This window comes from Montipora capricornis, chromosome 14 (assembly GCF_036669925.1).
Source record: "Montipora capricornis isolate CH-2021 chromosome 14, ASM3666992v2, whole genome shotgun sequence".
NCBI lineage: Eukaryota > Metazoa > Cnidaria > Anthozoa > Scleractinia > Acroporidae > Montipora > Montipora capricornis.
This window is the reverse complement of record NC_090896.1, coordinates 17,350,688-17,360,687: the sequence shown is the minus strand read 5'-3', so window position 1 is coordinate 17,360,687 and position 10,000 is coordinate 17,350,688. Positions and strand designations below refer to the sequence as shown.

Genomic DNA, 10,000 nt, shown 5'->3' with positions numbered 1-10,000 from the left:
TATCGCAGTTTTTTTAATATAGAAATGTTTTTCAAATCACTTCTTCTACAATAGCAAATTGGAGAGTAACCCGTGAGGAGTTGAAGAAGCCTATTGGAAGGGTGGGAGTTTGCTGCAGCTTACCAAACGAATTTTTCTAATGGGAAACTTGCAATTCTCAGTATGCATATCATAATGCGATATTCGAGAGATGAATTCGTTACCCTGTCTTCCAAATACTGTAGGAGATCTGTAAACCACTCAAACGCATTGGTATCCGAACAAATCCAAAAGAAGTAAACTTTCTTCACAACAGGGTTGACGTTATTCTGATTGTGTTGATACCTGAAGATTTGAACAGCAACAAAAACTGTGAGGTTTCAAACAAGAGATTTGAGGATGCTTCGTGATGCTATTACTGTAACTAACAGAATGAAACTCAAAATGACTGAGGACTGAGGAGGCGGGAGGTCCAGTAGTTAGAGCGTTGGGTTTGCATGCGGTTGCCCCGGGTTCAAATCCCGTTTTAACTTCCGGTTTGGATTTGCTTCCGGTTGTCCCGGATTCAACACTACCACGCCACGCTTTGTAAATAGCCAACTGGTTTCCTCCTGCCAGTTGGGGTTCTCATGTTCAGTTTCAACTGTTTCTTTCACATCATTAAATTAAATTGGGGTGCCTGTGAACTAGCTTATAATAATCATAATAATAATGCCAACTTTATTCATTTAACTCAATGAAAGGGAAGAATACCAGAGATTATCCCTATCGAGGGTATCCGCCCGCAGCCGGATGTAATTGAGAGTCGATTTTGATGCGGGAGGAAAACCGGAGTACCCGGAGAAAAACACTCGGAGTCAGATTGAGATCGACTGAAACACTTCCACTATTGATCGTTTTCAACCGACGTGACAGCAGCCATCTTGGTGCATGAAGATGTCCCAAGAGAAATCGAAAACAATACCTATGCATTTTTTTTTTTTTTGGGGGGGGGGGGGGGGAGGGCGGTAACAGGGGTGTTTTATGGGATTTGAGGAAATAGTGAATAGAGGAAAAAAGTCCTTTGGGAATTTGACTCTAATATAATGCAAGACATGAGACATAATTTGCTACTGTTTTGTGCACCAACATGGCCGTCTCATCACGTGATAGAAACCCATCCATCAACAAAGCGTTTAGGTTTGCAGAATCGATCTTGGAGAACAAAAACGAAACGCACTCCATTAAGACCGGTATCTTTTATCCTTTCATTGACTGGTTTATGAATTTGAAAGTGGATTAGTGATGAAATGGCGACTTTTTCTACTACGAAAGGCACATACTTGACTCCCAAAAGAAGGGGTGGAACGCATTATCCTCCGATTACAAGTTCAGAGGGCTGCCCAACTGAGTTACTGGAGACTGGAGGGAGCTTAGGTCATTAAACTATTGAAAAATAACCAAGTTGTTTTCAAGTAGCTATATCTCATTATTATATACTCAACAATATATCACGTTCCTGATTGGTCAATGACGAATCCATAAATAGGTTATAGAGTGCAAAAGAAGTTATGCAGTGCAATACGGAAGTTGCTAGGGAAACAAAGCGATGGAGTGATTTTGTTGAGCATAAAGTAAATAAGAAATGGTATGAACCTGCTCATGCATTTCGTGATTTATGGTCACTTGTGATGTCTTAAAAAGTTCTTGAGAACTTTCTAAACACCACTCATGCCTATAAATCACGAAATGCACGCGCAAGTTTATACGATTTCCTATACATATTACATTTTCCAGGCATTGTGTTCATTCAAAATTATACGCATCATAAATCGTCATATGACAGTAAAGTGAGACAGATCGTAATGATGCGAAAATATATAGGCAATGAAGACAACACACAATTTTAAAGCCAAGGGTTGCTTCGTGCAAAGGCGCGTTTATAAAGGGACGAGAAATAGGCCCAGTAAGCAAACACACTGCCCCAAGTCAGTAGATTTGGACGATGCCCAATAATGATTTCATTTAATGGAACTTTTCGTGTCATCTACTGTAATCCGCTGACAAATTGCAAAAGCCAATGAAATGATTCAATAATTTACCATACCGTAAATCCTCTATTAAGCCCCCTCCCCCCATACTTATTCTTCACAAAAAAATTAACGATTAACGTGGACTGATCAGTTATGGTTTATTCAGGCTGAAAGTTCACATTGTTTTTGGTCTACGGCCGCATTTTCGTTTGTTAAGTTGCGTACGACAAATCAATACAAGTAACCATTCTCATAAAAATTACCGAAGAACATGAGGCCGAAAGCACATATTTGAAGGATAAGAATTTTTTTCTTGTTACTTTTAGGCTCCCACAAGTGAATTAAATACTTTTGACAGTGACTTTAATTGTACAACACGTAAGTCTACTCTGTCTGATACCACGGTATTTTTGCTGCAGGTGATGCGTTTCGCTCAGTTAAATAAGCCCCCTCTCTATTAAGCCCCACCCCCCCCTCAAAAATGCTCGAAAAAATTAAGCCCCCCGGAGGGCTTCATAGAGGATTTACGGTACTTATTGCCCATAATTTGTTTGCTTCGACAAATAGGCACTTAAAAGGTTATATCTATCCACTGCATTGCCACTTCAGGAGCCGAATTTTAAGTAGTGTATGAAGGACTTACCAAATAGACTTCAGCACCGATGCAAAGGGTGTCACACCAATGCCTGCTCCGATGCACATACAAACAGGATACTTAAAGACGTCCTATAAAGAGCAGATCAAACAACACATGATATGTCCACCATAATTCACGGTATAATAAGGCTCTAGCTGTATTTTAAAAGTAAAAACGCAAAATGAGATTCTAACGATCTCATGTCCAGAATTGCACAGGTAATTAAATGCACGCCCAATTTTGATATCCAACACCAAGGTTCCTTTTAGTCTAAGCATTTCCTATCTGTTTCTAGCAACAAGGTAAGGGAAAGGGCTAATTAGACGACTACCTTAAATTGCCAATCGGATTTTTCGGAAAAGAATATACACCATCGAATCTTCATTCGAAAAACTCTCGGTTGTATACGTAAGTCGCATACGCCATCAGTTGGAGACCAGGGAACCGGAAATCGGTTTATATAAAAGCCAAAGTATAGGCTACTTTTACGCCTTGCTTATTTCGTTTGCCAACCAAGAAATTCTTCACTATTTTCAACGTAAGGCCGTTTTATGACAGCTTTGAAAAAGAAATGCTGGCCAGTAACCGAGCCTACATGGATTCTCCATAATGGATTCTCCATAAGGTATCTGGGAGTCTTGATTGCCTCAAATTTATAAAACATAAAAAGCAGCATTGGTATTCTCTCAAAACGTCGTTACTATTTAAACTCAGATACCTTGATTAATCTTTTGTATGCTTTTAAATACCCTTTCCTTGTTTATGGTATTATCTCATGGGGTAATACTTACCCATCTTTCTCTCGATCTTTGTATATTTTACAAAAGAGAGTAGTATGCATAATGACTTCCTCTCAATACCATGACAATTCTAGTCCTCTCTTTAAACGCCTGAATATCTTAAACTTTCATGATCTCGTCAATTCTTATATTGCAGTTTTCATTTATAAGTGTTATAACAAGTTATTGCCGTCTGTTTTCGATGCTCTTTTTACATGGATTAATCATATGCACAACTATAACACTAGGCTATCCATTAAACTTTCTTACTCTTTGCCTAAAATAAGAACTAATAGGCCATTTTACAGTTTTTTGCTCAGCGACCTAGCCTATGAATGGCTGCGAGGCTGCCGGTGACCTTGCATTGATACAGCCCCCACTGCTTTTATCATGTAAATTGTGTTGTTGTAATTCCAATTAGTCCATATTAACATTACAAAAGCACGGAGGTTTCAAAACAGGGTCACCGGCAGCCTCGCTTCCATTCTTAGGCGAGGTAACTTAGCTACAACTGTAAAATGGTCTATTATAGAGTGCATAATATTAGATTAAAGGCCCAAAGATTTAGAATTCTATTGATGAAAGCACTAAGGTTCTTAAATTTAAGAAAAACATTATATCTGCCTTATTATTAATAAATCTTCCTTATTATTAATAACTACTAGTGATGTTACAGTTGTGCATATATTTTATTTATCTATAACAAGCCATGCCAATTTTTTGGCACCATCTTTTTCCTAAAATAATCTAGATATGCTATCTTAATTTTAATTATCTTCACTTTTCTGTAATTATAATATTCAAATATCATAGCTGCGTGAGTGGTGTGGTTTTTTGTGTGTAAGTGCTGCTTGTTTCCGTTTTTAGCCAAGTCATTTTATAACCGACCCTTCTCTTAATCTACGTACTGAAATTATTATTTTGTGATTGGCCGCCCGGCTCCTCTAACCACTATGGTTATTCCGGGCAGAAGGCACTCTATTTAATTTTAATTAAATTTCCTACTTTCTTTGTAAATATTTATGTAGTAAGAGTACGAATAGAAGTTGTTGTTGTTGTTGTTGTTGTTGTCTACAAACAGGAACACTCACTGAGCTTGCAGTTCCAAAGGGTCCATCAACAGCAAGTCTGCAAAAGGAAAAGTAAAATGTTTTTTAAACGACCCTTTTTGAATTTGTATGGAATCAAAGACTTCGTATTCGGCCTTCAGACTTTCCCAACTCTGGTAAAAACCTGAGATAAAAAGAGCATGTTTTACAATCTCCCTCTAGCTGAGGGGAATCCTGTTTCAAGAAATAGAGCTTGAGTATCGCTGTGACAAAATTAGCATCCTTGGGGGAGAGGAGGCGAGGTGAGGAAGTATGTGTCCCAGGCGAGGAAATAAATAGTGCTGAATTTAGAGGTGTTTCCATGACCTTGGACAAGTATTTGAAGCTAGATTTTTAGCTAATAGAAAAAATGTATATATTAATTCACCCGCAAAAAAATGCTAGTGTCCGTCGTTCGCGAATAATCCTCTTGTTTTAGTAAGGACAAAAGTCAGGCAATGGGGGTGAGTCAGTTCATGGAACCAAAATTTACCAAAATTAAAACTATATAACAAAGTTATGACAGCTAAGTAATTAGCAACTATTCACCGAAGTGGAGGTGCTAGTGGTGGATATTTACCGAGCCGGGAAGCGGTGGGGTAAATATCCAACGCTATCCACCGACACTGAGGTGAATAGTTGTATATACTAAAACAGTGACATAATATAGCACAAAAAGATGATTTTAACTCATTTATTCCTGCAAAGATTACAACATTTTCGGGCGCAGATTCAACGCGAATTGCAAAGGATATCCGGAGTTTGAGTAGCCAATCAGCGCGCACGTTCAACGCTATCCATTGTTTTAGTATATACTAATTAAATTTATCAACAGGTTTGAGAGCTTTGAGCAAAAGTTAGACCTTACCCGTCAGAAGTCACAAGATTGCGTACTAAATCCAAAATATTTCGTTGACAAAAACAACCTTATGTCTGCTTTTATTTCTGCTTTTGACCATTGGTCAAGAGCATAGACCTTATTCATAAATGGCGGTCAATTTATAATTCTTTTGTCGAAGTGCAAATTAGCCTACCAAGCCTCCATACCATACAGTGAATTGAAAAGAATTCTTGCTTTAAAATGAGGCTTAGTAGGCTAATTTGCACGTGGACAAAAGAATTATAAATGTGACCGCCATTTATGAATAAGGTCTATTGACTGGAATAAACAGTACTCTCAATTAACTATAAGTGAAAGAAATGTATACATTAAAGTGCGGGTCCTAAACGAAAAATAGGAGTGATCCTAGCCTCGCACTTAACTGGTCAATCTAAACAATTGTCTCTTATAGACACCTGAAAAATTCAGGCGGCTTCAACGGGATTATGAAACCTATCACCTCTGCGATGCCGGTGCAATGCTCTACTAACCGAGCTATGAAACCACTCATTTGCAAGCAGGTCAATTTATTGACCTCATTTGTCCCCGTGAAAGGACTGACAGATTCTTTAAAACCTAAGACTAAAATCCATTTTGACAATGACAACAGTCGGTTTCTCTTTTTAAACCGGCCGACACCTTAAAATGTTATTGAAACCCGTGAAAGTGACTATTTGGCAATCAATCGTGGATACTTTGAATAACCAAGAGGGAAGAGGACGTTGGTACCATAAAAAAATGTAGATGATAAAGGGCTACAAAAAGGAACGAAGCTATGGTTGGCAGAAAATAATCATCCAGTGTTTTTTTTTTTTTACGATCTAATTGTTCTGATTTTCTGAGATCTTTACTAACCTTGGCAAATCAGCAAGACTTCTTGTTTCGTTTCCGTCTCCTTTAAAAAGTTTAGCAAGTCCACCTGTTAACACAAGGACAAACTATTCACTTATTTCGAATCGAAAAAGTAGTTTCTACGTACAGAGTGAGTTCACTTTGACTTGACGCGGCCATGGTAAATTCTTATGTATAGGCAATCACATGATTTCCAATGTAAATTTGAAATAAATAAGCACAAGTAATTTTTTTCAAGGACGAACAAAATTACACGAACCCGTAGGCCGAGTGCCATTGGTGGTCTGAGAAAAGTTACAAGTGCTTATTTCTTCCAAATTGCATGAAAAAACTCGAGACGGTTAAGCAAAAGCAACGCATGTGTACATGTATCACGCAAAAACTTGAGCCATCCAGGGTTCGCATTTGAGTTTGTTTGCTCACTGACCAATCAGAATGCTTGGTTTATTTACTACTTTTGTACTGAATTACCTCTTTTCTGCACTGTGTTACCTGAAAACGGCATTCAGCTATAGCCTCGTGTGCCACTTTTTTGTTGTTACACATTTTGAAGTCAGCTGTGATCTATTACTGAACAGACACACAGCAACATGGAATCTGTTTACTAATCTTACCTGTCCAATCTCCGGCGATGCGAATATGAACAGAGAAGAAGTCATCTTCAGGGGCCTGGAAACAAAAATACGAAAGTGACTAGAAACCTTGGAAGATTATCATTAACTAACAAAAATCTAACTACCAGTCCTTTCCGGCTGTATGCAAATTGAAATTGATTGATACGCCTTTATTATTTCCATAAAAAGTAGGAGTAACTAAGAATGAAAGGTTCCGATTTCGCTGCTCAATATTGTTTTGGCCAACATGTTGGAGTGTTATGCCCCACATTTGTGTTCGATCAATGCTAGCTATAACTGTTGCTACTCTTAGCCAAGCGTCCCAAATTGTGAATCAACAAACGATATTGCAACTAAAATCTTCTTCTTTTGGTGCGGCTAACAGTATACTCCAGAAGCAAAACTGGAAAGATCACCATCTCCCAAGACAACGTTTGTTTGCATCTTATGTCTAATTTACATTCACTGTTCACGTAGATTATTATCAACTTAAACAAGTAGGTTAAACAGGGACAGGAAAAAAACTCTGAAAATTAGATAGGCTAACGAATTTAACGTTTTGTCAGCAACTCAGATTTTGGAAATATGCTAACCAACACAGATTTAACCAATTATAGAATTGTCCCCACTTTTTTTCATTCGCTTGCTAACTTACCGATGTTAGAGTAAATGGATGCCACTCCAAATGAGACAGCTTGGGGCACTTGAGAAATATGTACTAGAAAAAAAAAGAACAAACTTTAAACAATGTCTTAACTGAGAAATTCAAGACGAATTAATATGCCAGAAGAGTCAAGGTTCAATACCTGCCCAGCTTCATGATGGAATCCTTTCTTTCTCATTTGAATCTCAATAACTTTAGACGCATGATTCACAACCTTAGGCTTAAAAAAACACAGAAAAGAAATCCTTTTCCACCCATGTCGACTAGCTGTCAAAACAAGTCTGCATTAAGCCTTTTAATACGAGTAATTAACAATTATTCCACGTAGCACCGAGTTGGCTATAACCCGTCCCATATCCAACGAGCGCGAATGGATTAATAATTATTGCTTTATTATTTTCTCATTTAAATCTTAAGTTGAATTACTGTTACGAGTTATCGACGTTAAATATGGTTACCTTACTTTACTTTACTTTAACGCGTGGACCCTTGAACCAACCGATAATTGATAAGATAGCCGATAATTAACGACCGATAACCGTGTGACCATATTAGGTCATATTAACCAGTCAGAAAGTTAGAAACGCAATTATATCCTTTAGACTCAAAGTATGTTAGTTTGATTTCATGGTGTGCTTGCTCACAAGATCTGGACAGCAAGAAGACGTAAGACATATATCGGTTATGTATGAGGGTTGTTGCGCGCATTCTTTCTGAATATTGCACAATTATTTCACAGTACCTATAATGGCCTTGGGCGTGTAAAAGTGATTCACTGCAAGTACGTGGTGCCAATAGGCCCGCACAACGTGCACAGTAAGTTCTATTTGAAATACAGGAGCGCTTACTCGTATACTTCTTATCAAAATGAAAATGGCAGTGCAACCAAAAGTGAAAAGCAACCTCCCTCTCCTGACACCCCCCATCACATCTCACCTTCATGATTTTAACCTCCTGGAAAGAGCGATAGAATCTGATGAATCTTTCAATGATGTATAAGAATACAGGCCCAACCACCCATCTCCAAGTCTAAAAGAAATTAAGAAAACGTGAATAGTTTTCATCGTTGATCCTCGATTATATTACCCCCTATAATCTGCACTCAGGTCAAGTATTGCAACATAATGAGATACAAGTGCCTTATCGGAGAAGAAAAAATGAAACTTTTCTTTAACTCCCTTTAAAGCGTCAACTCCTTTTTTGACAAGAGACTTAGAGTTGTAGCCAGGAACACTGAGTAAGGGTAACCTTCTATGGTTACTTAAAAAAGGTTCGGGGGACACTTAATGAGGTTCATCGCCAGTATATCTGGCAATATGTGATGTTACGTTAAGAAGGGTTTGTAGACACTTCGTGTGCGTTGATCATACAAACATGCACCTCATTCTCGTGCAAACAGGGCAAGATGCTGATTATTGCAAAAATAGACCATTTCCAAGTTCATGTCTGCCTACTCTTCAAAGCGAGTCTAGGTGAGCAGTTTTTCTTATGAAAACTAGTTTTCATTCATATGTAGACTAGAACTAATTACCAACACAAAACCTTCGCACAGTTTAGACTCGCTTTGAAGAGGAGGCAGACATGAACTCAAGAATGGCCCATTCTTAAGGGATCCATTCTACTAACTACGACGCTGCATATCAACCCAAAACGGCTCACCTGGAAGTTTAACCAAAACATTTATTATCTACATCTACATCTACATTTATTGAGTTGATAAAATCTTGTAAGATATCACATCAACTATCAAAAGGAAACATGCCCTTACATCCGGGTGAGCAAATTTGGAACAAAACATACAATATGTAACAAGGCACAATACGTCACTCTTGTCATAAGAACATGAACACCCTCTACGTCTAGTTCATTTCTTCCTTTGAATAATATCTCGCGAACTGTAGCTAGCACACAAGAAATAGCTAAAAAACGGGTTTCAGTGAGTTTGGGCAAGCAGCGAACATCTGTTCATCGTTCTTCGTTGCCGTAACCTGGGTTCAAACTATGTAAACTAATAAAGGTAGTAGAAAGTCAAAAATACGTTATCTGTACACTAAGTCTTGCAATAATATGTCTTTACTTACATTCATTCCAAATGGTTTAAATTGGGGATCCTCTTTACATGGACCCTCCTTACCCCAAAGGGTAACATTTGCTGATCAAATTTCTGGGTAATGTTCTTCCAAGTTTGACTGAAATCGAACCACACCCCTGAAAAATAAAAACGCAACAGACAAATTAAATTTCGTAACAAGAAAATGGCAATGAAGGCAAATTCATATTGAAGTCTAAATAATTTACTTATCTTTGCTACTCTTGCTTTTAGGGGAGAAGGTCAACGGCCACAAAAAATACTAAGGGCCCAGATTTGGTCAGACATGTGGGTCTTCCAAGGCCCTCATAATATGGCCGCGCTCGTGCAAACACACCGGCCAGACCGCGATAGGTGAAAGTGTGTCCGTCTTGCTTTTCATAGTTCTGTTCATATAACCTTAAGA

The 10,000-nt window shown here is 38.1% G+C and overlaps 1 pseudogene; it reads right to left on the bottom strand.

Annotated features, from left to right (window-relative positions):
* The window catches only part of LOC138033186 (cytochrome b-245 heavy chain-like), a 42,968-nt pseudogene that overhangs the window by 6,701 nt on the left and 26,267 nt on the right, over nt 1-10,000 (bottom strand).